At 34.3% G+C, this 23,271-nt stretch overlaps 1 protein-coding gene across 1 annotated transcript in view; it reads right to left on the reverse strand.

Annotated features, from left to right (window-relative positions):
• LOC145664571 (uncharacterized) overlaps positions 1-19,956 on the reverse strand; it is an 822,099-nt gene extending 802,143 nt beyond the window's left edge. The window contains exon 1 of the mRNA XM_081731348.1: positions 19,148-19,956. The gene's annotated coding sequence lies outside the window, so the exon portion shown is untranslated. The remainder of the gene's footprint in view (positions 1-19,147) is intronic.
• Positions 19,957-23,271: the final 3,315 nt, after the last annotated feature.

Genomic DNA, 23,271 nt, shown 5'->3' on the forward strand with positions numbered 1-23,271 from the left:
CGAAACGAGACATGAAACATGATTCTTCTCGTCTCGCTTTCCCGAATTCGGATAGTCAACACTAGATCACTGAAGTCTCAGATCTCAAACACTGCTTACGTATAACACAATTTATAGTATATTTTAAAAACTATATATTGGTAAAGTGATTATGCTAATGCAATGAAAAAGATTTGTTAACGTTTAAAGATACAGAAATCATTATATAGTATACTCTAATAATAAATTCGGTTTAAATGTTGTTATATCACAACTTGATATACCAAATGTTATTTATATTGTGATGCGGAAGGATTTTAATAAATTGTAGACGAAATTAAGAAAAAATGAGGATATAAATATTGTATTTATACAGTAGCTTCTAATTGAATCTAGTTGAATAATAGTTGAATAAGACATTTGCTGCTTAAATCGGGTTTGAATCATTACTCAGGTTTCAATGAGACTTATTATCCCTTGGCAGAAATCGGACCGAAGAGCATCCATCAACAAGCTCTGGTTTGTTCCATGAGTAAGAAGAGGTTTCATTCAATGAAAATGTTTTTTTTTCTAAATTTGTCAAAACATAAGGGAGAACTTTAGATTAAAATTTTAATTCAATGGAAGTTCAATATACTAGAAAAAATGAAAAATTTTAGTGATAAATTGTGAAACAATCTCTGAAACAAATACACAAATATTCAGATTCGTTTACTCAGCGATGATTTCAGATTTCTCCTGCGGGAGAGGGAGAATTTCAACACACTGACGATGAAAAGTAGTACTATTTAACTACTGACCACTCATATTGAAAACAATAGGAGATATGGCCCCGGGGAACTTCGTAGCTGTGGGAGAATTTCATCACTCCGGATCATTTCCTGAAATCAACACTGCATTTAATTTTTTATGCATAAAATAATTTATAGTCCAGTACAGAAACTATTAATGGTTATTAATTACTACCTGTAAATAGTCTATTTAAAATAATGAAAATATATTTCTTTACAAGTTAAACATTATTTCTGCTAAACAACAAATTGTCTGTATAACTAGAGAAAAAGTCTGAAATATCATTTCTGTTGCTGAAAAACAACGTTTGGTAATTTCTTTTCATGAACATATTTTCTTCCACAGCTGGGAAGGTAAGAAAAAAATGCTCCTATATCTGCAAAGGAAGACGTGTTAATATTGTAATACTATGAATTATATTTTTTATCAATGCAATGCACTTTAATTATTGTATTGCTAGAAATAGTAATTTAATCTATAGAACCCAACTTTGTTGCGAACTAATCGTTTTGAATTATGGGATTTGAATTGTACACAAACTGAAATCTACTGAAATGAATATAGTCTACATTAGTGAAAGAACATTAACCGGAATTTTGTAGTAATTCAATGATATATATTCTTGGAAGCATTGTATCTGAAAACGAGAAAACTTTTATAACCGTAACATATCTTATACAATATGTACGACTCGAACTGCATGTGCGTTTCTGTAAACTGGATATTTTATACATTTTAGAAGAATGCTGACAGCTATGAAGGTTTTTCGAGAAGCTATCACAAATTAAATAAAGTTAGCTTATATGCCGTAATTTTCCCTCACTTCACTTCACGACCTACAATATAATGTAATTCGTTCTTATTTCTATGTTTTGCCATTCCATTGCAAGTGTAACTTGCATATTATAAAGAAGTCGTTGTATAAATAAACTTATATTATGTTTTCTTCTCTGTGTTAAACAGCTTACCTGACCAACTTCGTTGGAAAAGAAGACAGAAACTTTGTATTTCAGGTCAGTAATACGAACCTTAACTTTTGCCATTGATGCGTGTTCGAGTAGGGGAAGAAAAATTGAAGGTTCTTTAGTTGTATTATTGCATTATTGCATGGCTTGTGGGGTGCAGAAGGTTTATTAAACAATCAATGAAAACTGTTTCACATTAGGTCTTTCACGAACAGGAATGCGACGTTGCCAAGTTGTATTCGATAATCGGATTCCTAAGCAGTTAATAAAAAAAGTTATCGGTTAGCACACAACAGACATAAAAACAACAAAGCCACTCAAAGTGCTCTACTAAATACAAACTAAGCATGCACATACATTGTAAGCCAAAAGTCTTAAACAGGTTTTAATAACTAATATTATATCATTCTAATAGTCAAAGTTTTCTTTGTAAATTCTTTTGATTAACACAAATTACTTATAAAATTAGGATCTTAGTATCTTCGAAACCAGTTCAAGAATTTTGGCTTAGTTACTAAAACATTTAGTGAACATCAACTCTCACCAATAAATTCATGTGATGTAACACTTATTACCTTGAACTATCTTTCATTATTTTTAAATTGTAGTCTATTGGGACGCAGAGTTTCTCGTTGCATCATAACCCACTTTTTAAAATTGTAAAATAATTTAGGCGGTCTGCCGACACTTGAACATATTGAGATTATTAGATATTCTATGTTTAACACAATTATTGGAAGACAATTATTCTCAAAATGCTCATCCGAAGGTCTTAATAAACTGATGATATTTTATCAGTTGTTACTTATAGAGGCAAGATATATACAATTTTTCAAGTTATTGTATGAGTTTTTATGCTATGCTCAATGCTATTTTGCATTAATATTGCTAACGGAAAAATTGAACTAACTTTGTACAAATATATGTTTATTCAACTCTACTAGGATTTTGGATCCAAGCACATTTTTATAGTTGTTGAGATGACTTCCAACTCCACATAAAAATCATAATTTTTACACATTTACATAGTCATCAAGATATCTACTGCACTTAATGTTACCAGATGCCCTCTTTTACGCGGGTATGCCCTCTTTTCCGAACTCTAAAAATGTTCCAGATGGATTTTTAGGAAAATGGGAAACGTCCTCTTTTGGATGCTGTACAGCCAGCTGCTACAATGTCAATAAGCATAGGAGTCATTCCTGAGAGTAAAACAAACAAAACAGATCCAATAAACATAGGGCGAAAAACCGTATCGTTTACAGGCTGCCGAAAGCGTGAGAAAACAAACTTAAGAGTTAAATATTTCACAAACTATTGAGCGTAGACGTGATGCGGCATGATATCGTCAAAGGATTCTAACCTGCTCTATCCAAATTTGCAGCTTTTAGATTTGTGCAATAGCGGCGCAAGGGATTTCCCAAAGGACGTTAGGGATTTCCGGACATTTTATGACGTAAATTGCGTGGACAAGAGCATGTAAAAGACGTAGAAATAGGACTACCTAGAAATAATACTACGTGGCAAATCAGTACTCATACACTCAGATTAAAGCATGACGGATGAGGTAATAGTTACTGTGCATGCTTGCATATCTCCTCAAAACAGTACCAGTAAAAACTTTGTACAGGAATTCACAGGAAACGTCATGTCGCTACAATATAAAAATATGTACAACACAAGCTGATAGGTAACAGAAAATAAAGAAATTCCGATTGCTGATCTGTTCATATTAATGATATCGCAACGCTTTTGAGAACGCTTCCAATTTTACTACTACAGGAATTGAACAAGAACTACTATTAAAAGATAACTAAAGAACGCATAATAATAATAATAATAATTATTATTATTATTATTATTATTATTATTATTATTATTATTATTATTATTATTATTATTATTATTATTATTATTATTATACACATAACTGTTTGAGCACATTCATTTTGATTAGTGTATCACATAAATGCGACTCCATACATTCTTTTTTCTATCAATGTTCTAAACTGACGGACGTGACAAAACTTTGGTTCCACTTGCGATATTTGTTGCAACAGAGGCTGATGTTCCTGGTCCCAAATCGTATAACGGGACTGCATGCCAAAGAAAATTGTAGGGGGCAAAGTACAGAGAAGAGTCTTTGTTCAAATTAAAAGAGGATGGTTGTCAGAACTGTCACTACAAAAGGTGTTCGAATTTTCGACCCGCCACTTCAATGCAAAGATTACAGCGGCGGCGAATGGACCGGCGGACGCCTTGATACAATCCTGGCGTTTCCCTAATGTTCCAGGCAGCAGCAAAATATCGAGCAACCAAATTCTCCTCTGATAGTACAGGTGTTGCATAGGCTAGTTGCTTCATATGGCCCCAGAAAAAGAAATCTAACGTGTTAAGGTCTGGTGAGCGATGTGGCCAAGATACTGGTCCTTCCCCGCCGATACCTTTGTTCGGAAAGAATGAGAAAATTTCGCATCTCCGCAGCGAAATGTGCTTTAGCGCCGTCGTGCATAAACCACATGTCTCGACGAACAGCCAGTGGCACAATCTCAATAGTTCAGGCAAAACCTCTTCCAAAAATATGCGATACTCTCAGCCGATCAAGCCTTGTGGTAGTAAGTACGGTTCGATGAGATAATTATCAACGATTCCTGCCCACACATTCACAGAACACCGTTCCTGATGGGCAAGAGTTGACATTTAGTGTAGGTTTCCCTCAGATTACAAATATTGATTCTGAGTATTGAACTTTCCATCACGGGAAAACGTAGCTTCATCTATGGAGAGAATATGAAACATGAAGCGGGGTGTATTAGCATGCCGTTCGCGTAGCCACTGGACAAACTGATTAACGTGGAATCAGAACCACATGAGCTCCCTCCGGGAATCGAACCCGGGTCTCCCATGCAAAAGTCGCATACACTAACCGCTTAGCCACGAAGGTGCTTTAAAAGATACTGGAGAGAATGACATACGACTATGTTCATTACGAAACACAAATAAACTAAATGACAGTAGGATTAGTAACAGATCATCATTTGAAGTGATCCGATGTCATTAATGTTCAAGATCAGCAATCGGAATTTATTTTATGTTACCTATCGGCTTGTGTTGTACGTATTTTTATATTGTAGCGACATGACGTTTCCTGTGAATTGTTGTAGAACGTTCTTACTAGTAGTTTTTTTGAGGAGGTATGCAACCATGCACAGTAACTATTACCTCAGCCGCCATCCTTTAATCTGCGTGTATGAGCACTGATCTGCCACGTAGTATTATTTCTAGGTAGTTCTATTTCTACGTCTTTTACATGCTCTTGTCCACTCAATTTACGTCATAAAATGTCCGGGAATCCCTAACGTCCTTTGGGAAGTCCTTTGCGCCGCCATTGCACAAATCTAAAAACTGAAAATTTGGATAGAGCAGGTTAGAATCCATTGACGATATCATGCCGCATCACGTCTACGCTCAATAGTTTGTGAAATATTCAACTTTAAAGTTAGTATTCCCACAGTTTGGACAGCCTTTATCACGTATATGATGGAGTTTTTGAACTGTTTTCTTTGTTTTACTTTCAAGAATCACTCCCCTGCTTTAGCGCCATATATATATATATTTGTAAGTGTTAGTATTAAAACTGTTGCAATGTTCAATTTTCCAGGACACAATATATCGAGCCAGTGATGATTTCAGGGATTGACCACCTCCTGGAGGAGCTATGAACTCCCGCCCCCTCCCTTGGTATCATAACTCCGTAAAATAAAAATGAACAAAATATTTCAATTTTATATACCACACTTATACCCGTTAAAGGAAACGTATAGTTAATGAAAGTAAATGATTATGAAAGAACTGGTGGAATTAAAAGATGGGAGGAAACAGCAGAACTCCCAGGAAATCCACATAATTACACGATGCATTCCAATACAAATTCACATAGCCTGGGATCGAACGAATGATAAGTGATCTACCGTAGTAAGAGGCTATACCCTCTGTCATATATCAGATTGTGCTCAATACTAAATTTTGTAATTGGTATTATGAAAGTTTAGCTCTAGCGAAAATATACTTTCTCGCAATGCTATTAAGCTATTTTTCGAGTAATATAAATATTTTCGTGAAATGTAAAAATGTCATCTTTTTTAAAGTCTGTCATGTAGCAATCTTGCTGCACGATTATGAATGATCTTAGAATGCAACATATCAAATTTTCCAGTTCTATCCGCAACCAGGCAAATAATTAGCCGCTTCCTCAGATTAATATATTTTCGTGTCTTGATAAAATCAGGAAAGCTATTCAACTGAATCAGCTTATTTAATCAGCACAACAATGTAGAATACTCAGACAATCTCTGTTTTTTGAAATTCTGATTAATATGGCCATGCTACAGTCAAGATGTTGTATGCTTTCACTGCGGCAAAGTACACAATAATTTGAACAAGAAACCAGTCAACTGTATCCTCTATGTATGTTGCAAAAAAAAATGATCACTATACAAACGTAGCAACAATCTAAAGCCTCATCATAATCACGGTATCACAGTGGCATGTAGCATGCCCACACGACGGTAGCCAATGGGAAGTAAACGGCCTCTACATACATATTCCGACAAGTACGCAAACCTATAGAATAAGTTAAACAAATAGGAACTCCGTATCATGAAGAATACTCCCATACATCTACACAATAGCATCCTATGTCCAACGTAAACGAACTAGAACAACGGCTCATACTCAGGGTTACCTCTACCATGATCTAAATCATGTAAATTACGGAATTCCATAATTCAGTATAGCTGCTAACAAATTTTTGAAAATACTTTGACATTCTTACTTCTACCACCCGTGATATTTTAATATTCAATTCCTCTGTTTCCCAACACCTTCTGTTAGTACTAATTTTACAAGTGATTAATGAGCATGTTTTCTATGAGCGTAGTATTGAGTTCGATTCTTGGTGGATAACTGTTTGACACTGATACTAACCTGAGTAGTGAATCAGATCTCATTCAGCCTGGGTGTTGGAAAGGACACTGAAGTCAATATGACAATTTAATTTGTTCCAGCACTTAACAGGAACTCATCATAAGACAATTTAAAAGAAATTCAGTAATACACTGATGACGCGGGAGTATACTTACTAGTTCATTTTAGTTAGTTTTGATCAAGTACTTATAGAGGCATATTTTAAGCAAGTTTGAAACGTTTACACAGATTTTTTTAACCAATATACTGATTACAGTGAGGCTCTCGAATATGGAATTCTCCACTGAAAAAGTAGCTCATTCTAGATGTCCATGTATCAAAGAGATGGTTTATTTTGATTTTGACTTGAAACTAGATACAATAAGGAATATTTGGATCTAAGGAACACGCCTATGTAAGCAGTCATAGTTTGTTAACATAAATTTCATTTCAGAGCCTCTATTATTACATTTAATATCAAATTTAATTCATGTTTTTCAAGCAGAATCTTCAGTTTAATTTTAGCATCTAATTTAAATAAGTAGTCTATACATTGACACCGTGTACTTATGTACAGCTGAATGGTTTTGTGATGCGCGTAAGCCCTGCTGTGGTGTGGTTCTTGATAGGAGTATAGAATATTTTGTGTTCGCCCGCATCGTTACAATTGGAAAGCTATTCAATTAAAAAAGGTATTGAATTCTGATTTAGCAATACAGAAATAAGGTTGGCAGTAAGTGTTTTTACCCGCGCATTATCCATTTGAATGTTTGCCATTAAGCCTGCCGAAACTTTGATGGACTTTATAATCAAGGAAATAGTTGTGTGTTCAGTACGTTTGTACACCTCAAAGTAATGCAAATACAGGTAAATATAAAATCATCCGCGCCAACTGCTGGTAAAAGAGTAAGTCGGCTTCACTCATTAATAATGGAATTAATAAAATTTAAACAAAAGGAATAATGATTATCAGTGCTCCCATATTAAGTTGATGTATCTGAATTTTGAGTGTACTTATTCAATAAACATACAAATTTAATAAATATTCAAAAAATTATGGAAATTATAGAAAATTATATTTAAAAAAAAGAAGGTGAATATACTGTCTCTGTTGTGAGAGTCAACTCATTACGGCCTGTTGAATCTATATGCCCTTAATAATAATAATAATTCGTACATTAAACTGAACTTTGATCGATGAAAATAATATGTACTTGTCATCTCTACTCTAGATATGTACACAGTAGATTTTGTCTATGCTACTGAATATGCATGACACGAATGCCTCTAAATGAAAACTCTACGTAATATAGATACGTAGTTAACAGTTGCGTACCACGGAAAGGTTGAAAAGTTGCGCCAAAGAAATACACAGTTATAATAATAATAATAATAATAATAATAATAATAATAATAATAATAATAATAATAATAATAATAATAATAATAATAATAATAATAATAATAATAATGTAAATGTTCTTAAATAAAAATCAAGCCATCATTTCCAATTTTTACTTTTGTGTGTTACTAATCTCTTGTACTACTACCGTACATATGACTCATGGGCATGGGTATACATAACTTTAGGTCAATTATATGATGCATAAAGCTTACTCACGTACAGATAAAAATAAATACCTTCTCTCCACAAACAATTATCATGGGTACGCCAAAGTTACTTGGAGAAAATATCATTGCTGCATTGTTTGAGAAGTTAAGAACCAGAGTAAGCAATCGCTATTGTACTAGAAGCATCTATTTTTGGGATCAAAAGTAAAAGTTCACCTTAATATATGTATTTATTGAATTAACATTTTACATTTTAGATAGTGCAAAAATGCAGTAGATATGAAATTCGTTTTAAATGAAAGGATGCCTCATTTTAAAGCAGGATTTACGGATTTTAGTCACGGGACGCAAGCTATGAAGGTACCTGACTTCACAAAGTGGTAAGAATTTAGTGATAAGATTTTAAAATTTCAGAAAAAAAATAATACTACCAATACATCTTTTAACTTAATTATATTTGAAAGCTAAGTTTTGATTACTAATTAATTATTTTCTCGTCTGTTTAAAATACGTGCATTCTATGAATTATCCATTATACAGGACGAAAACAACTGTGCGAAAGCAACAACTTTCTCTCGAGTTTTCTTATCATTTTAGAATGACTTACATATTGCGATATACAAACAAATTCCTGCAACTTTATTACAAACTGAATCCTATTTTCGGTAACAGTTTAGAGATGGGAGCCTAAACTGGCAAAAATAAATAAATAAAATAAAATAAAATAAAATAAAATAAAAAAGTATGATTTACAGAAGTGAGCTGAAAGTTGTGACTGGTAATTGATATTTAAGTAAAATGTGATGAAAATTTTTAACTAATTTAGCGCTAGATTACCGAACTTGAACTTTATAGTGACTTACGTGGGAGAAGAAAGTGAACTATTCGTAACGAAGACAGAAAACAACGTGCATTGCGGGGCTCTAACCCGCTTTCACTCGTTAACGCTCACTCGGCAATACTATGTGAATTAAATATTGGTAACCTAACCTAACCTAATTTAACATATGGAATCATAAAACGACCGAATCTGAGAAGAATATCTCAAAAAAGTAGGTGAAAAGGCTGGCCCCCTATCGCTGAACAAAGGTCCTATTTTCATAATATGTTTATTGCAAAATATGATCTGGAAGACTTACTCCACTGTGCACTCATTTTCTCTTCTCAAATTTCTCTGTATTTTCGTTGGCAGTTCTAACTTGTGTTTTGCGGGAAATAAACAAATAAATGAGTAATAACTCAATACTAATTGTCATGGGCGCCCCAAGGGGAGAGGTGGGGTTCCCCCTGGCTCATGAAAATGTACATGTAATACAACAAATCACGTATATTAAATACCAGACGTAATATAGTAACCATGAAGATACTCCCTCCCTAGAAAAATTTCTTCGGGCGCCACTGCTCATTGTGTACGGGCGTTTATAGATCTAATTTATAAACAGTGCCATTTGGCAGGTTTCCTAAAGCATTCGGTCCCATGGAGTTAGGCTCGAGCCATTCAAACTTTATACTCCTGGTTTCGGTGTGAAAAATATTTCGTTTTCATCTCCAGTAAAGCCGAATTTTGGTATTGACATAAAATCACAAAGCAAAGAAAGAAACAACACATTCCTGAAGGAAAGAAAACTAGCAACAAGTGCGAAAAAAATCCAATAACTAACTACAATTTATTGTAGTCTGGTAGACTAGTCTTCGATAGTTCTTAACATGGATTTTTGTTTACATAGCAGATAATAAGAAAAAGAACCTTTCTAATTATTTTGTTGAAGTTTAGCTTTCCTTTTCAGCACCGAGGATATATGAGACATGCAGGTGCGCACCCAGAAATATTTGGTAGGAGGGAATCCAAACTTTGGAGGAAGAAAAGACAGTACGTCTATCTACTATTGAACGGGTATTATTCTGTATCCGAAAAGACGATTAGTAATTGTAAAATACTTCCACATATACAATTTTTTCACAAGAAAATGATAGAAGTAGATTGTTTTTATAAGAGAAAGAGTACAGATGAAGTGTAAGATCAAATTTTCATGCTGCATCAATCATTTCGCTGTTAAACAAGTATAGTATTATTGAGAAAGTGTACAAATATATGTTGAGATAGTAAGTTTTTTTTTTTTTAAGAAATGGGACCGGACAAAGCGGATACCCCTATGGATCCGCTCCTGGAGCATGGCTCTACAGTTTAAGGTGGAACACGAATCATCGTAATGCTTTTTCACGGGAATCGAACTTGATACTCCGTTCACCAAAGGCTTGCGCACTAGTTACTACGTTATTTTTTATTCGCCCAAACCAGGACTCTGTCTTCATGGTGTTCTAAGCAATGTTACTGCATATTCTACTGAATCCAACAAGATAGGTACAGTCACGAACACAGAAAATTCGGAATAGTTAAAAGCGCTATGCTCTTCAACGAGACTCAAACCCACGATGGATTGTGCCTCATGATCCAAAACCAAAACTCCGAGACCATTGGCTACTGCCACCGGTTCTACTATACCAGCGAGGTGGGCTTAAAAATTATTGTTTCTCGAACATAACGTATGTGCAGTACGAACTATATCTCCACGAATTTAATTTCTTAAAATACTATTTTAATATGTATTCAACTCAATGGTTCAACAATTACAAAAATATGTCACGCTTTTATACACAGAAATATTGATTTTTGAAAGATATTCCGTTCAATAGCTACAACGTTCTACTTACTGATTAATTTAATCTAATTCTTACTTTAAGACATATTACGCAAAATTGTTTGTTTACGCAAAATGAATAAATAAGGCCAATTTGCTTTTCATTTACGTTCCTTTTTGTTCTTCGCTTTATGTAAACCAATGTTTAACACCAAAGTAAGCGAGAGTTTAATATGAGTTAAATAAACCAAAATTTAACTTTGTTTTATCTACGAGCTTGGGTAAGTCATTTAGTGTCTAATACTGGTACTATGAAATTGTAACTACTATGATACTATGAAGTGAATTGTGAGTTCTCTAACACCTATGTTCTCTCTGCACTTCTGCGCTCTCTGAAGTACAAAGTGCTTAAACTTGTGACATCAGTATACATTTACTACTTGTGTAATTGTTCTATTTTTAAAACTTGATGCCGAGGGAAAACTAGACTTACATTAAATGACACAAGTTTATAAGTTTATGCCATAATAAACTTTTCAACTGTGATTTACATCATATTAATCCAGAAGTTTTGACGTTTTACTGTCAGTGAAATAATACAGAAGTATTAGAGGCCACCAACACCACAATTCCTCGTGTTCAGGATAACACATGCCGCGATGTCTTGTTTCACGCTTATATGCAGGGCCGGCTGTACCATATGTGCAACACATGCATTTGCACAAGGCGACAAGTTTCGAGGGGCGGCAAAATCTGTCATAACTATATTGTTTAAAATAAATATTTCTTGTTGGAAACAGACTTCATGATGATGGTAGCTAAGCTGACCTTCTAATTGAATACTATATTCATAAATCGTGTTTAGGTCGCATTAGTTCAAGGTCACATAGACAGTGCTAAAGCAAAAAGTCAACCAAATCCCACTATGAATTGCTTGGTTGATAAATACAAGAACTCAATTCTCGAACTTGCGAACATTTGTTCCATTTATAGTTAGTTATCACAGTTTTGATACGATAATTAGTCTTGTCTTTGTCACAAGTTTCTTATCATTGAAGGTAGAAACAAGATTTTTTTTAAAATTTTTAACAGATGTAGAACGAAAATCAAGAAATAAAGATGAGAGAGCTAGTTACACTGGAATTGCAAACTGATATAATGCGATTGAAGCTTGATATTGAATTATATATATATATATATATATATATATATATATACCCACCCAACCAGGTACATTCTAGGAACGTGCCATTTAAGTTCCATATGTACCGTTTACGTACCTGGTACTTGAAACATGTACATTTCATATGCATAGCACGTGTCGCTAGGTACGTGCCTTTCGAGGAATTTCTGACACTTGAAAGGTACTTTTACATGCTTCACTGGAATGTGAGGAATGTGAATGGCACATACCCCATGTACCATGGCATGGTTGTGCGTTTGCTTCGTATTGCGACTAGGGTTGCCAATTTAGCCACTTTGTGACGAGATCTGGCCATTTTGAGAACGTCGTTAGTCACATAATTTCCAAAGAGCCAATAGTGGCTTTTTAGCCATATGCTTTTCACTTCTATAGCCACTTTCTGAGTTTAGCCACATTGTAATATATTGTGTGTGTCATTTTGCAATTTTCTGACGTTTGATGCGTTCTCTAGGTTGTAACATTCTAAACCCCACTGGCAGAATTGTCCTCATAAAATTAGCATTGATGGTTATATTGTGACGTTACACAGCAGAGAATTAGTTCAAAACCTGTACGTTAAAACTAGACGTTAAATAAAATGTTCGGGAAGACGTAAGTTTAAGTATAAACTAACTCCTTAAAGAAAGTCAGCCTGATAATATAGACATCCTTCAGGAAATGGTTATCCTTCCTTTTCCATTATTATTTGGCTATGAAACAAATGCCGGAGACATATACAACCGCTATATACAACAGTGTGGTGTTGGAATGTGTAATGATTAGGATGTGATGTTTTATTTTATTTTTTGAAAGTTCAACACTTCCAATGTACCCGTAAAAATGTACTAAAGAAATAGTGCCCATGTTTTTTAAATATTCAATTAGAACTGGACAATCTACATGAAATTTGCAATCGATCACTGAAAACGTCATCTTTCTAGAGCCTGTAGTTTCTGAGATCTCATTGTCGAGAAACATATATGTGTATTTTAAAAGAGCTCCAAAGATGGCAGCACAATTCATTTGCATGTATGTCGGAGAAGGCTTATTAAAGGCAAAGGCCTTTGAACAATAATTTAAAAGGATAAACTTTGTGAAAAATATTTATTTCAGTAATTTATTTAAACTACACTCTTTTAAAAATATTTGTCTTTGTTATAAACGTGAAATCACAAATAACCGTAAATCAAAGGTTTGAATGCTAAGATTATAGGTTAGAGCTCGGTCGCTCGTAAATGTTACTGTAGTATTTTAATAGATAGTTAAATTGCCACACAGGTGCCGGAGGAGGGCATATATTTCAGAGTTAGTTGCTTGGCTTTTTTTAAAAGTACAAGCTTCTAAATTCGAACGTCAAAATGAAGCGTTAAGGTTTTAGTACTCGCACCCCCAGTTGCATAGCACTGCCCTAAGGAGCATAACTGACATGCCTAGTACATTCCTGGCACATGCCAATGCCAAGTAAATGTGTCAAGTACATACACGGTACGTGATATACACATAATAGATACATTCCTCGGTATGTGTCATGCACGTACTTTTGGGCGGAAGTAACCTTATTCCTTACATGTGTATTTCACATGATTGCTCTATTCACGTACCTATCATGTACATTCCAATGTACCTCGAGGAACATTCTTTACACATGATCAGTATGTACTTGTGTTGGGTGGGTATATATATATATATATTACCAACTTTCCTCTGCAGGTGTATTTGTTTTATCTTTCACTAGCATAATAGATATTATTTAAAGAAAACACTGACACAACGAGCTGTATTTGTAGTGTTTAGGTCTTTCGGAGTGCGAGTGTCCTTTCCTTTTCCTTCGTTGTTCATTATAGGGTAGCATACTTAAAATCGTGACTTTTAAGGTTTGTTCTTTCTGGAGAAAGAGAACAGCAAATGATGCCATTACACGGAGCGACAAATTACCTATGGTCGACCCTGCTTATACGTAAAAAAAAAAAAAAAAAAAAAAAAGTAAAATATACCGTGACAAAATACATAGCAGCATGCATTATTTCGAACACAAAAAACCGTGGAAGTTGCGATCTCTAATTCTTCCAACTTCCCGCTGAAGTATTCTGTGTCCACTGTTCTCAATGCTTACCTTTTGCCTACTTTGGACCCACCTTGAAATTAGAGCATAAAAATTTCAGAATTCTGTTAAGAGTATGTCCGGGTATTATTCGTTTGGATAATCCCTTTTACACCCATTACAGATTGATGAAATATATACTTTTAGATTGTGTGTATATATGACTTTCTTTACGCTGATATGGAACGTCACTTTATGTTTTGTCAAATTCGAAATAAGAGTATGTTGTAATTTATCTTGTCGACAGCTCTAGCACTGAAAATATGCACTTTTCTCCACAGGTCCATATTAACTTTCTCTCTTATTTTTATTTGAGGAATCACTTTTTACAGTTTACGGGTATGGTTCATTGACACACTGTGTATATACAGAACCATTTATCTTGATATACTCTTGTAACTTTTAAACGTATGGAAAGACAACGCTGTCTTACTATGCAAATTTCAGCAGGGGACATTGTTTACCATACTCTGTGATACCACAAAGCTACAGAGTTACCAGCCCAATGTAAAGTTGTATTTCTTGAAATGTCACTCTGACAGCTTATTACACATTTCAGATCTACATGTTAAATAAAAACGGATGTTACATTTATTATTTAGTGTAGCAAACTAAGGATACTACAGTATCACCGAGATCCAAATTTTGGTGGACTCTATAGCAGTAACAACGCAAGTGAGGTGGACGTGGCAATGCATATCCAAAATATTTTATTGTTTAATACTATGTTTGTGATATGATGGATTTGCAATTAATAGGAACAAAGATACAAGGGGATTGAAAATTCGATTTTTTCAAAAGCGTTTATTTCGAAAAACTGATTACATAAGTATATTACCTAATTATACAGATGGTTTTCAATAGATGTGAAAATCACAATGCCGTTTACAGTGATTTGATATCTCAAACCGTACTGGAGATATGGTAAAATCTTTTAAAATTTGCAACATTGCTTCAAAACATGTAATTTTCACAACTTGTAATTACAACTACCACAAAGTACTGTTGTAATGTTAAGAAAGCAAAATAAATCAAAAATCGGTTTTAAAAGTTCCTACAAATACTCCGTAAGTAATATATAAAATCTTACCATTTTTTCGTATCTCCCGAATAGTTTCAGATATCAAATCAGTGTAAACGATGTTACGATATTTTTGTCTATTGAAAGCCATGTACATAAATGGATGTGATACTTATCTCAACACTTTTTCGAAATGGAGTCCTTTGAAAGTAATACAACTTTCAATTCCTTGTAGCATTGTTCCTACTTGTTCAAAATACGTCATATGGTGAACATAGTATTCGACAATAACGTACTTTGCATGTGGGATTACCCCCTCCGTCTTACGTTATTATTGTTGTAGAACCCTTCAAAATTTAGTGTTTTTTTGATGTTTGTGATACTGTAGCGTTATTAGTTTACTTACAAACTGCAATACAAATGTACTATTGTAAGTTTTTTGTTTTATATGTAAATTTGAAATATCTAATAATCTGACATACTGCTATCAGAAAAAAATAAAACTTTATGCTGGGTTGGCAACACTGTTAACTTTGTGATATAAGTATGCCAAATAATGTCCTCCTTCTGATATTTGCATGGTACAAAAATTTTAGTTTTTCTTTCTGTCTGTTAATTTTAATATTACAAGACCATATCAAGATAAGTTGTTCACCTGTATATACTTAGGTAGATACATTGTATAGTTGCTATAAATTTTCGCAAAAACAGATAATGAAAAGGATTCGACACCTTTTATTAAATTCTTTATCTCAAAACGAGGAATAATGTGTACTGACATGCCTATTTACTAACCACGAGAAATATATACGTGTGTTTTATTTCTTATCAATTTGCATATTGAAAAATCACAAGTTAAAATACATATATTTTAAGAAAATATGCTTGTAGCAAAAAATCTTTAAGATAGTACAATGTCTGAATTCCAGGCCGTGTGAGTTTGTGGTGGACAGGAACGTGCCCTTGGATTCTCTCGAGATTCTCATATTTTCTTCTCCATTCTTGTTCCACCAAATTCTTTAATCACTTTCATTAATCATCCGTCGCATTAAGTCTATAAAAGGCATTAATATTAAAAATTAATGGAATTAGAAATAGATTATAAAAACTTTTGGTAGATTGACAAATTGAATGAAGTTAGTGAAGTTTAAACATCATGAACTGAATTCAAAAGTCATCTCAATACAATTAGTAATCTCGAAGAATTATACCTTCTGTCAGTGTCGGATTTACGTGTAAGCTAAACAAGCTATAGCTTAGGACGCCATTCTTTTGGGGGCTCCCAACACATTTAAAGGAAAAAACTGGACGTACATTTCCAAAAACGAGATTTAAAAAAATAAATAAAATAAAATCTACATACGGCAACAGCGTGCTTCTATGATGTAAGTAATTGGACCCCTCCTGCTAACCTGCTCCCTAAAATATCAGTTGACAAGCAACAGCCGGACATATGTGAAAAGGCCCGATTACCTTCAATAGCTTAGGTTCTCATCAAACCTAAATTCGGCTCTGGCTTCTGTAGTGAGCGGATAACATTAACTAAAATGAAAGACCTTAATAACAAGGACGAGTTGAAAATTATTAACCCTCAATAAATCTTATATCCCTGGACTAAGTGGCAATTATTTTTATGTTATTTTATTATTAGGGTCTATAATTTTTATATTTCTTGTACTAGAAAGGGAAATTCTTCTCATATTAACTTTAGCGCTTAGAATATTTCAAAGTCCAATAACAATAATAATATAAGAAGCGTGGTAGCGTGATCGGTAAAACGTACGCCATCCAACTAAGCGGCCCGGATTCGATTCCCAGAGGGAAAGAAAGTTTTAATCGTTCTGTCCTCGATCCAATGCGGCTAAGAGGTTTACATAGTATTTTTTAAATGGTTACCTGGGGAAGTAAAGGAAGCTTAAGCATATTGCCGGCCACATTACTTCGATGAATGGCATTCAGAAAAACGTGTGGGGCGTTTATCTTTCCACACGCAGTTCTTTGGCCTTCAAATGGTCTGTTTCAAAAGAGATGATCCTAAGAAATGTTATTGTGCATAGGTAACTTTCTATTGCCGGTTTTTGTGAGCCAGTCCTCGTGAAGCTTTAATTCCCAACCATTACTTATCTAAAGGTGCTTTGAGTGATGAGCATGAAACCAAGACAATACAGTATTATCTTATTTTTTCTCCGATAGAGATAATTCACAATGGCTTTAAAAGATTTGTTTATTTATTTAAAAAACAGAGGTTACTTTTCTCCCACAAATAGTAGACTGTTTTGATATTGAGGTTCGCAAAAAAAAAAAAAAAAAATCGAGAGGATATATGCTTTCGTTTGTAGCAATCTTATTAACGAAGAAGGGTGCAGAGGCTATAAAGGGGAAGTGAGGTATTCTAGTTTTTTTTTTTTTTTAATTCATTATTACCAAATGTACTCTGATACTACTGGTAGCCATTGCCACAAACTGGAAAGCTTCTATCCAGTGGTGTTTTCAGATTTCACTCGAGAGAGGGACGAATTTCAATACAAGGAAGGATAAAATTAGTACTGTAGCCCACATTGAACATCAATGGAGATATGGCGATAGGGGAGAGGCAGTTTCACCCAGGTTATTCCCTGAAATCATAACTGTCCCCATCCACTACAATATTTGGCTATTTTCCACACTTTGATATTAGAATTACCTCTGTATATTTGACAATTGTCCTTTTTCCTTGTCCTATCTTTTATGTTCCACTAACCCTTCTATTACCGTAGCCTCTTCTGCCGCTACGCTACTACTGGAAATCGTCAAAGAAACAGGTTAATCAAAGTAATTTAGCTTCATGTTATTATGTATGTGTTTACTTTAAAGAGGAATTTATTACTGTTGCTTGCATGAGCATTGCGTGAATTGGCGTTGAGGAAACTTATCCTAGGCAAGCTTAGCGTTTAAATCTGGCCCTATCCTATAGTACGATCTTCCATATATTTTGTAGGTACCCTATAAAATCAACGAGTTGTAAGTATAAACAAATGATTCTCATAGTAAAGAGACATTAAATATTAGGAGCAGTGTGCGGGGTACTGAAAGTTTGTGCATGAAACGTTCTGAAAGTATGTGTTAAAAATTATTTGAGAATAAAATCATGATGCGAGTATTCGGATCAAAATGAGGCAAAATGCGAAATGTGGGGCAACGAGGAACTCCATAATTTATGCCGTTTATCTATCACTGTTAGGGTCTTGTAACTCTAGTAAGCTAAAATGGGCGGGTCATGTAGCCAGAATGGAAGAAAGTAGAAACATTTCAAAATTTTAACTTCAAAGCCAATTGGGAAACGACCATTAGGAAGACCAAACCCCAGATGGGAGAATAGTATTAGCAATAGATATTCCACCAATAGGAATACAATGTAAGAACTGGATGTAGCTGGATAGGAACAAGAGTCAATGGAGAGGGTTTTTTTTTTTTTTTTTCTGAATGCTGCATTGAACCTCCGTGTTTCATTAGCCATAGATTTAGTCATGTGCTAAAATGATTAGAAATACTTCTTTGATAGTTCTCACTTTCAATCGAATCGATATTACATGCATCAAATACATTATAAGACTAGTTCAATAGAAAGGGAGCATAGAATTTGCTGTTCACAAAGAGCGATGATTAACAAAAACATATTGGAAACCTTTGCTGCAAGCATATTCAAGCAAAACAAATCTCTTAAATAACTTACGTCGACATGATTTTAAAGCATGTAGCTACAAAGTTAATGTTTCTTCTTCATTTATACAAATTACGTTCTTTTACGACAAACGAACTACTTCTGTTCGTTGTAAATAATACTCTGTTACACGTTTGATAGTTCAAGGTAATAACGTTGGGTGCTGATATAAATCTTAAAAAAGTGCTTTCAAGATAAAACAACTGGACATGCATAGATTTTTCACTTACCGGACCAAAGATGCAGCTTGTCTTCTGTGTTCTGGTAATATTGTTTGAGGTGAGACAAACAGTAACATCCAGTATTAACATAAAAATCACTTCCATTTTTCTTTAAAAAATAAAATTTTATGTTACAAATTGGAACACCAGAAGGGGAACACAACACGCAGTATTGAAATATTGTAAAAACAAATGATTATTTGTTATAACATCACAGTATAGATAGCATTTAACTTTTCGTTGAAAAAAATAACACTTTTTAATTATTTAAAAAAATATAATCAAGATAACAGAACACTTTCTCAGGTAATTTATTTATGTGCACAAGAACAAACTGACACTATAATTTTCTGTATCACAAAAATATAAGCTTAGTGTAACCAGAACACTCACTGAGAAAAAAATCACTGCATTTGGCCAGGGAAAAACATAATATCGTAAACACACAAAAATATATGTATGTGTATATACACACAAATATATCTGTATTGTAAAAAAAACACACGCTAGATGGAGGAAATTCCTTTTTATAAAATTCAATAAGTTCCTTGAATTAAATTTTTGCACTTTATTCAGACGAACACGTTAAAAATAGCTGTTAGTCATTATAGACACGAACACTTAACACCTAAAGCATTGTTAGTTTGATATATACTTTTTTTAAGAAAACGTAGTAATAGTCACTAGTTTATTTAACAATTATTTCCTTTTCTGTAAAGTAACCACTCGATATTTCCCCCCATTCGTTCGCGGGCGAGCGAGGAACCTTTCTATGTTTCTGTGCGTTTCCGAAAAGCGTCCGTAGAGCACGCTACTGTCTGCCATTGAGCAAACCTAGTTTTGTTCACCAGCGTCGCTTGGCATAGCAACGGGCTTAGCGGCTGTCACTTTTTCTTCCGTGTTGCTAACTCAAGATATGGTTCTCTAACATCAGATTATTTTGGACAATATCTAACGGTAGGTAATAGCTAATAGCATATAGATTTTCTTTCCTATCACTAAATTTAACTCGCGATAAACTAATTCACACTTTTTTTTTGCTAAACCATGAACAATTTCTGCGAATATCATCATTTATAATCAATTCTTTTTGCAGAGTTCCCTCGTGGTTAAGCTGTTAGCGTATGAACCTTTGGCGTGGGACTGGGTTCGACTCCCGATGGTAGCTCTACTTAAACAAAAAGTGCTTTAAATGATTAATTTTCGGTGTCAGAGCTTATCGCCATAGAACAAAAATCGTAAAAGGTGGCGAGAAGCATTACTTTTCCAAACGATTCGGTGTTTGAAGGCAACGTATCACGACTATTCTCTTTTTTTTTTAGTTAACTGATTCAACAAACGTGTTGCTTAACTACTTATTATTGGGTTTTACTTGTTTTACTCGCTTAACTTGTTTTTCCATTAACCTAGAACGACAGGGACACAAACACAGAAACATCGAGGACTGTTAAAATTCCAAAGGCTCTCCCACCGGGAATCGAACCCGGGACCTCTTGCACCAAAGACGAGAGCGTTAGGGATCCCGAAGACTCTACCAACACTAGAAATGATTCAAATTTAATATTACGTCCGGTTCCGACATTGATTCACAGTTTTTTTTTTTTTTGCTATCGATTCATTGCCCCAAGAATAGGTTAGGTCTTCTTCATTAACCTCTATTCAAACCGGAAGTGATTCAATTAGCCATTTCCGGTTTCAATACAAATTTCCATAGAGTATAAAGTGTAAGAGATATCAAGATGTGGATTTTTGCAATTGATTTAGGTACCCAAGAATAGGTTCTACCTTCTTCATTAAACCCCTTTTCAAACCGAAAGTAGTTCAAATTAATCACTTCCTGTTTGAACATATCCCCCATAGGACAAAAATGGTAATATATATCGACAAGCGGTTTTCTGCAATAGATTCAGGGTTTCAAGAGTACACTCTATCACAACCCGCGACACTCTATACCAGAACCGGAACCGGTTGAAACTTAATAGATACTACTTTTGGTTTTAATACTGATTTCCGTAGAGTAAACACGGTAAGAGATATCGAGATTCAGTCTTTTACAATCGATTCACTTTCCCAAGAGTAGGTTCTATCTCTTCACTTAAACGTGTATTTTACCCAAAATCGGTTTAAATGAACGATTCCCGGCTTCAATCTGTATCGTCATAGAACAAAAACAATAAGAGATAACAAGTAAGGAAGCTTTTTTGGTATGGATTCAGCATCCGAGGAACAGGTTTTATCTTTGGTCTTGTTATTGTGCTGCCAAAATGTCTTAAGCCGTGGCAAAAATGCGAACTAAAGCTCACGCCCCGAAACACCCACGCGTTGAGCCAATAAGGGTTCAGCAGTTGCTAAGCGAGAGAGTTTTAGCGAAAGAGAGTGGAATTCCTTCAGCCGATAGCAGCGCCTGAAACGGTAGACTAGGTGTCAAGTCAATGTGGTACATCTATAATCTATTGCAACCAGTAGTTATAGAATTGACTTCTCATAGTTTGGAAGGCTACCGTAGTTTCACACTGTGAAATGGAACTCACTTGTTATAATATTGAGAAATTAATTTGCAGAATTGTTTCTTCACAAATAGTTGGGCCTATTTGATACCCTTATCCAATAAAGAGTTGGAATTTACGAACATAAGATGGTCTGCTTTTGTCTTATTAATGGTAATGTGATATGTCACATACATTGCAAATTAATGTACAGAAATATCGCGCAATACACGGTTTCAACAAATATTGACGCTATATAAAACCGTGTTGTTCGACGGTTATTTAAATTGAAATTACTCATTAACAAAAATTTAGGATAATAACTTTAAAAATTAAAGAAAATTTAGATAGTTCTCGACTTACCTAAACTGATTGTTCCAGGGCTCCTTACCCAAATCGAATCTTAATGTAATTTGAATTTCTACTATAACCTAAGATTTGTCGCAAATATGCATGAAAAAAACTCCATTTAGATAGCCCCCACCCACCTCATCAAAATCAGTCAAAAATGGTGTCAATCGTTTGCGCATCGTTTCAGGCCCGTAGCCAGCCCGAAAATGTAGCGGGTGGTGAAAGTTAGGGGGGTCCGATCCAAAAATATTATAATTCGACACCACACTCTTAGAAATTTCCTTGCTCAAAAATGAGAAAAATGCATGTTCAAAACAAAATAAGTAATTTTTACTCATATTTGAGACAAAATCTCTCATTATTTTCAAACGTGTTTTCATTTGTAAGCTGAAGGCCAATTTTCAGGTTCCCATTTATGAGATTTTAACAGTTCTTAAAAATGAGAATGAAATAGTGCGTGATTTGTAATGTAATACATGAGTGAAAAATAAAGGTAACAATCTTACCGAAATAATATTACTTTGTTTTACTAGGGTCTAATATTGCTAGGGCTTAATTACTATACAGGAAACGAGATAAAAGATTTCAGTTGTAGCCGTGTGCGAATGGATATGAGAACGCAGTATGGTGATGCGGCTGAGGTGGCGTATGAATACACCATACCAATACGAAAATCGAGAAAGTAAACAGTATGTGAAAATAAACATAGATTTATCAGCCAACATTCTTGGAAGTTACTACCTGCGTTTTATTAAAATTGATATTGTAATGTAAGTTCATTTAGTTTAATGGTGGAACACTATTCTGGTAATTGACCCTAGTTTACAGTAAGAGCAAAGGCAAAGAATAAATGGATCAATTACTGTAATTATTCTTTTTGTTATGTAGTAATAAGTAGAATGGGAAGGCATGCCAATGTTTTACACCCATTCCCTTAGTTATAAGGTGCAAAATAGCTTATATATGGAAACAAAGAACACGTAAATCATCTGTGAAGTTAGAAACAGCGTTGAAAAAAGTGTGATTTATTATTATGGAATTGTAATGCAAAGGTATTTTGTACTGATCACCTAGCATAGATTGGTGCCTCCTCTTTTCCTCACCTGTAATCTTTCTAATGACATACATTTGCAGGTTATTTGTGACATATAGTCACTGTGCGAATTGAATATTTCGTGCAGATTGATTATACGAATCCATACAACAATTCATGAAATATATACATCTTTCTGAATTTTCTTTCTGCACTTGCATTTCCAGGTGCAGATTCACTTTAAGATGTCTTGTTACACCAAC

The sequence above is a fragment of the Thermobia domestica genome, chromosome 11 (genome assembly GCF_964235325.1).
Source record: "Thermobia domestica chromosome 11, izTheDome1.hap1.1, whole genome shotgun sequence".
Classification (NCBI taxonomy): domain Eukaryota; kingdom Metazoa; phylum Arthropoda; class Insecta; order Zygentoma; family Lepismatidae; genus Thermobia; species Thermobia domestica.